The 6,432-nt window shown below is 40.5% G+C and overlaps 1 pseudogene; it reads right to left on the reverse strand.

The window, feature by feature from the left end:
• Window positions 1-1,768, reverse strand: part of LOC123325101 — a 10,618-nt pseudogene extending 8,850 nt beyond the window's left edge.
• Between the last annotated feature and the right edge of the window lie 4,664 nt (window positions 1,769-6,432).

Raw genomic sequence — 6,432 nt, forward strand, 5'->3', positions numbered from 1 at the left:
TGCCCCCCCCCAATTTTTTTTTTTAATGTTCATGTAGGACAGGGTGCCTGGGTGACTCAGTTGGTTAAGCGACTGCCTTCGGCTCAGGTCATGATCCTGGAGTCCGGGGATCAGGTCCCACATCGGGGCTCCCTGCTCGGCAGGGAGTCTGCTTCTCCCTCTGACCCTACCCCCCCCATGCTCTCTGTCTCTCATTCTCTCTCTCATTCTCTCTCTCTCTCTCTCTCAAATAAATAAATAAAATCTTAAGGAAAATAAAATGTTCATGGAGGACATAAAACAATGTCCCTGAGATCTAAGACTTACCAAAATGCTGAGCCATAAAAATTAACCTAAAAGGGCGCCTGGGTGGCTCAGTTGGTTAAGCGACTGCCTTCGGCTCAGGTTGTGATCCTGGAGTCCCGGGATCAAGTCCCGCATTGGGCTCCCTGCTCAGCGGGAAGTCTGCTTCTCCCTCTGACCCTCCCCCCTCTCATGTGCTCTCTCTCTCTCTCTCATTTTCTCTCTCTCAAATAAATAAATAAAATCTTAAAAAAAAAAATCAACCTAAAAGTTTAAGACAATTTAGCCAACCAATTTTTTATTATTACTGTGCTTAAATATTTTTTTACAAGACAGGGAGGAGATCCACTGGATATAACTTTTTAAATTCAAACGGGGGGAAGTAAGTATGTCCAAAGCAAAAACTGTAAATGGTACTTGCCCTGCTAGATACTGCTATTTATTACAAAGCTCCTCAAATCAAAAATAAAATATGTCAGCAGCAAGTAGAAGTCCAGAAGTACAGTCTTAATAGTCTTATGTATGTCTTAACACATAGTAAAGTCACAATTTCTTTTAAAGATTTTTTATTTATTTATTTTAGAGAGAGAGAGGGCACAAGCAGGGGGAGCAGGAGAGGGAGAAGCAGGCTTTCCGCTGAGCAGGGAGCCCAACGCGGGACTTGATCCCAGGACTTCGAGACCATGACCTGAGCCCAAGGCAGACGCTTAACTGAGCCACCCAGGCGCCCCGTAAAGTCACAATTTAAATTTGAGGCAAAGGGTGATTAACTTATTGAATGAGGTTGCCATAATTATAAATGAAGTTATCTGTTAAGAAAGAAATTAGACCTCACACTGTATAAAAAATATATTTGAGTGAATAAGTATAAAACAAAAGGAAACACTTAAATAATAACATATTTAAGTCTGTATTAAACTGGATTAAAAAAACTAAACTACATGGAGCTTACAAACGAGACATCTAAAAACAAACCAACACATAAAAATTCACTCACTCATTCACTGAATGATTTTTTTGCATTTAATGATTTTTCAATACTTATTATGTTCCACTGTCCTGGGCACTTGGGACACAAGAGTGAAAAACAAAGTTCACCTCCTCTAGCCTAGGGAAAACAGAAGATAAACAATATAGTAATAAAGACACTGTAGAGTATGTTAGATGAAAAGTGCTATGTTTTGTTTGTTTTTTTTTAAGATTTTATTTATTCATTTGAGACACAGAGATACAGAGAGAGAGAGAGAGAGAGAAAGCATGAGCAGGGAGAGAGGCAGAGGGACAAGCAGGCTCCTCACTGAACCAGGAGCCCGATGTGGGACTCGATCCCAGGACCCTGTGATCGTGACCTGAGCCGAAGGCAGATGCTTAACCATCTGAGCCACCCAGGTGCCCTGAAAAGTGCTATGTTAAAAATACAAAGTAGACCAAACTTACGGCAAGGGGAACATGAGGTTAGTGTGGCAATTTTAAGCTGGGAGTTCATGTGGACCTCACTGAGCAATGACATTTGAGCAAGGTCCTGAGGAGGAAAGGGAGTATACCACCAGGCTCCCTGGAGAAAGCACACTCCAGGCACAAGGTACATTTGGTACAAGGATGAAGGTGGCACTGTGCATGTATGTTTCTAGAACAGCAAGAAAGCAAGTAGGGCTGGAGCAGAGGGATCAAGGGGCTAAGGAGGTGAGATCAGATCAAAAATGGGCCACATAACCCAGTGTAAGGACTTGGCTTTTACTCAGAGAAAAATGTAGATGTTGAACAGAGGAGTGACATAAAATAACTGACTCACATTCTACAAGGAGCACTATGGATGCTGTGTTGAGGGGCCAGGATTGAGAAGCAGCAAGACCTGCTCTGTAACTATTTCTGTAATCCAGACAAGACCAGACCAATTATTCTGGCCTGGTGAGGGTAATTGCAGCAGAGAAGATCAGAGGAGGTCAGACTCTAGATATGTTTTAGATACAGGGCCCCGTGATTTTGCTGACAAATAAGATATGGAGTACAAGAAAAAACATGTCAGGGGTGCCTGGGTGGCTCAGATGGTTAAGTGTCTGCCTTTGACTCAGGTCATGATTCCAGGGTTCTGGGATCGAGTCCCGCATCGGGCTCCCTGCTCAGTGCAGAGCCTGCTTCTCCCTCTCCCTCTGCCATTCCCTCTGCTTGTGCTCTTCTGTCTATCTCTCTCTCAAATAAATAAATAAAATCTTTAAAAAAAAAACAAACAAACATGTCAAGGATGATTCCAAAGGGTCTGCTATTAATCAAGGAGAAGGTACCAGAGGAAGCAGCTTTGGGAGGGGAAGCCCAGGAGGTAAGTTTTAGTCAGGTTGAACTTGAGTCTACTAAACATTCAAGTGGAGATACAGATTGGACAATTAGATAACGCATCTCAAGTGCAGGAAGAGATGTGCGAGCCACAGATTATCAGCAGATAAGAACAGACGAGATCATCAAGGGAGGGCCCTCTGACAAAGGAAGGACGAGGACCAAGGACCACGCCCTGGAGCACACCAACATTTAGAGATAGGAGGAAAAGGAGAAACCAGCAAACAGGAGAGCAAAGGAACATTAATGGAGTGTGAAAGCCAAGTGAATAAAGTGAATCAGAAGAAAAAAGCAGCGGCACCTGGGTGGCTCAGTCGGTTAAGCGGCTGCCTTTGGCTCAGGTCATGATCCCAGGGGCCTGGGATCAAGCCCCACATACCTCTCCCTCTCCCTCTGCTCCTCCTCCCTGCTTGTGCGCTCTTTCTCTCTCTCTCTCTCTGTCAGATAAATAAATAAAATCTTAAAAAGAAGAAGAAGGAAAAAGAAACCAGTGGTGTCAAATGTGGCTGACGAGCAAGTAAGGGGGCACCTGCGTGGCACAGTCGGTTAAGCATTAAAAAATAAAAATAAAAAAATAAAAGACCAAGTAAGAAGACTGAGACTTTCACCATTGGATTCAGCAATAGAGGTCACTGCTGACCTTGACTAAAAATATTAAGGGACAGGGATAAGATTAAGGCTTTCAGTTCATATCAGGATGCTAAATTAACACCATTGTTGACTGGTTCCTAGAAGATCAGCTCTGGGGGAAATAAAGCCACAAAGCAAAGCCAACTGTGAGAAACCCTTTGTGTGACTCTTGTTATCTGAACTGGTGTGTGTGAGCCATGCTTTGCACTGGAACAAAAAGCACCTACTCCCTACCTGGGGATGACAAATGACAAACCGGGAAGAAACAACAGCAACTTTCATCATGTTCTAAAGGACAATTTTCCAAATATAAAGAAATTAAATCTATAATTTAAAACTCCATAAAGAAAATCCAGACCCTAGATAAATTCACTTAATTTTATAATTAAGAAATAAATAAAACCAGCCTTACGCAAACACTTCCAGAGAACAGACAATGAAAAAATACTCAAGTTTTTTGAGGCCAGTATAAAATTGATATAAAACCTAACAAAGACATTATAAGAAAGGAAAATAACAGTCTCGCTCATGAACAAAGACAAAGACAAAAATTGTAAGCAATTTAAAAGGTGACAGAATGTCAAGATCAAGTGGGATTTTTCCCCCCTAAAAATAGGCTGGTTTAGGGGCATGTGGGTGGCTCAGTCGTTAAGCGTCTGCCTTCTGCTCAGGTCATGATCCCAGAGTCCTGGGATCAAGCCGGCATTGGGCTCCCTGCTCAGCAGGAAGCCTGCTTCTCCCTCTCCCACTCCCCCTGCTTGTGTTTCCTCTCTCTGACAAATAAATAAATAAAATCTTAAAAAAAAAAAAATAGGCTGGTTTAACATTTGAAAATCAAAACATTAATAGAATTACCTCAATCCAAAAAAATTACCTCAATCAATATGTTAATATTAATCAACCCATTAAAAGAATAAAGGAGAAAACCATAATATAATCATCTCAGTAATCAACACCCATTGGATGATAAAAACTCTCAGCAAATTAGGAACAGAATGAAACTTTCCAAAGAATATCTACCAAAAAACTTACAGCAAACATCAAACAAAATGATAAAATATTGAAAACTTTCCCTTGAGACTGGGAAGGCAACAGGATGTACTATTTTTATTCCATGTACATTATAGCTCCTAGCCACAACAATAAAGAAAGAAAATAAAGTTTAAAAATGAATGAAAAAGTTGGGCGCCTGGGTGGCTCAGTTGGTTAAGCAACTGCCTTCGGCTCAGGTCATGATCCTGGAGTCCCAGGATCGAGTCCCGCATCGGGCTCCCTGCTCAGCGGGGAGTCTGCTTCTCCCTCTGACCCTCCCCACTCTCATGTGCTCTCTCTCATTCTCTCTCTCTCAAATAAATAAATAAAAATCTTTAAAAAATAAATAAATAAATAAATAAATTTAAAAAAATGAATGAAAAAGTCATACAACATAGTTGTGTAGGTAGAAAATCCAAAATAATCTACAGATCAAATATGAGAGTTAATAAATGGCAGGGTCACTGAAAACAAGTTCAATATACAAAAATTGACTATATTTCTATATATTAGCAATACACAAATAAAGAGAAAAATTGTCAACTACCTAAGGATAAATCTAACAAAAAAAGTATAAGATGCATACATGGAATTTATCAAACATTGCTGAGAAAAAAAAAAAACAACTAAGTAAATGAAGAGAAATGCCATGTTCGTGAATTGAAAATTCAAGTCTATATTAATATGACCAGTGTGCCAAATCAATCTCTAGATTCAATGCAATACCAAATTCCAGCAGATTGGGGGTGGGGGGGGGTTGACCAGATTATTATAAAATTGATATGGAAATATAAAGGACTTAAAGTAGCCAAGGCAAATCTTGAAGAATGAAAGTAGAGAACTTATACCCACAGATATGAATTTTTTATAAAGCTACAATAGTAAGGGCAGGGTACTACTGGCATGAGCTAGACAAAGAGACAACTGCAATAGAAATAAAAATCCAAGAAGAGGGGCGCCTGGCTGGATCAGTCAGTTATGACCAACTCAGTTCATGATTTCAGGGTCACGGAACATGGGACTGAGCCCTGCATCGGCCTTTGAGCTCAGCAAGGGGTCTGCTTCAGGATTCTCTCTCCGTTTGCCCCTCCCCCCACTCTCTCTCTCCCTCTCTGTCTCTCTAAAATAAATAAATAAATCTTAAAAAAAAATCCAGGGCACCTGGGTGGCTCAGTCGGTTAAGCGTCTGCCTTTGGCTCAGGTCATGATTTCAGGGTCCTCGGATTGAGCCCCACGTCAGGCTCCCTACTCAGCGGGGAGTCTATTTCTCCCTCTCCCTCTGCCTCTCCCCATGTTCATTCTCTCTCACATGCACTCTCTCTCTGTCTCAAATAAATAAAATCTTAAAAAAAAAAAATCCAAAAATATGGGCGCTGGATGGCTCAGTTGGTTAAGTGACTGCCTTCGGCTCAGGTCATGATCCTGGAGTCCTGGGATCGAGTCCCGCATCGGGCTACCTGCTCAGCAGGGAGTCTGCTTCTCCCTCTGATCCTCCCCCATCTCATGCTCTCTCTCTCTGTCTCATTCTCTCTCTCAAATAAATAAATAAAATCTTAAAAAAAAAAAAAATACAAAAATTCTTAAAAAAAAAAAAATCCAAAAATAAATGCTCATATATGTGGTCACATGATTTTCGACAATATTCTGTTGGGAAAGGAAGGTCTTCAATAAATTGTACTGCAGGAACTGGTTAGCAATAGCTCATGCCAAAAAAAAAAGAAAAAGAAAGAGAAAGATATATGTATATGTACATAATAATTCAAAATGATCATACACTTAAATATGTGAAAGTAAAACAATTTGAGCTTTTAAAAGAAAACACAGGAGAATTCCCTTATGACTTCTGGATAGGCAAAGATTTTTTTTTTTTAAATAGGACACACAGAGCACTAACCATTAAAGAAAAGATTGATAAATTGGACTTAATTAAATTCAGAACAAGTCTCAAAGAAGATATTTGCAGGACCCATATCTGACAGAGGACTCATATCTAGAACATACGAGGAACTCCTATAAGTTAATACAGCAAAGACAAACTGTCAAAATTTTTAATGGACAAGACTGAAACACATTTCAAAAAAAAAGATATCAAGGGACACCTGGGTGGCTCAGTCGGTTAAGCGTCTGCCTTCGGCTCAGGTCATGGTCCCAGGGTCT

Source organism: Neomonachus schauinslandi, chromosome 6, assembly GCF_002201575.2.
Source record: "Neomonachus schauinslandi chromosome 6, ASM220157v2, whole genome shotgun sequence".
Classification (NCBI taxonomy): Eukaryota; Metazoa; Chordata; class Mammalia; order Carnivora; family Phocidae; genus Neomonachus; species Neomonachus schauinslandi.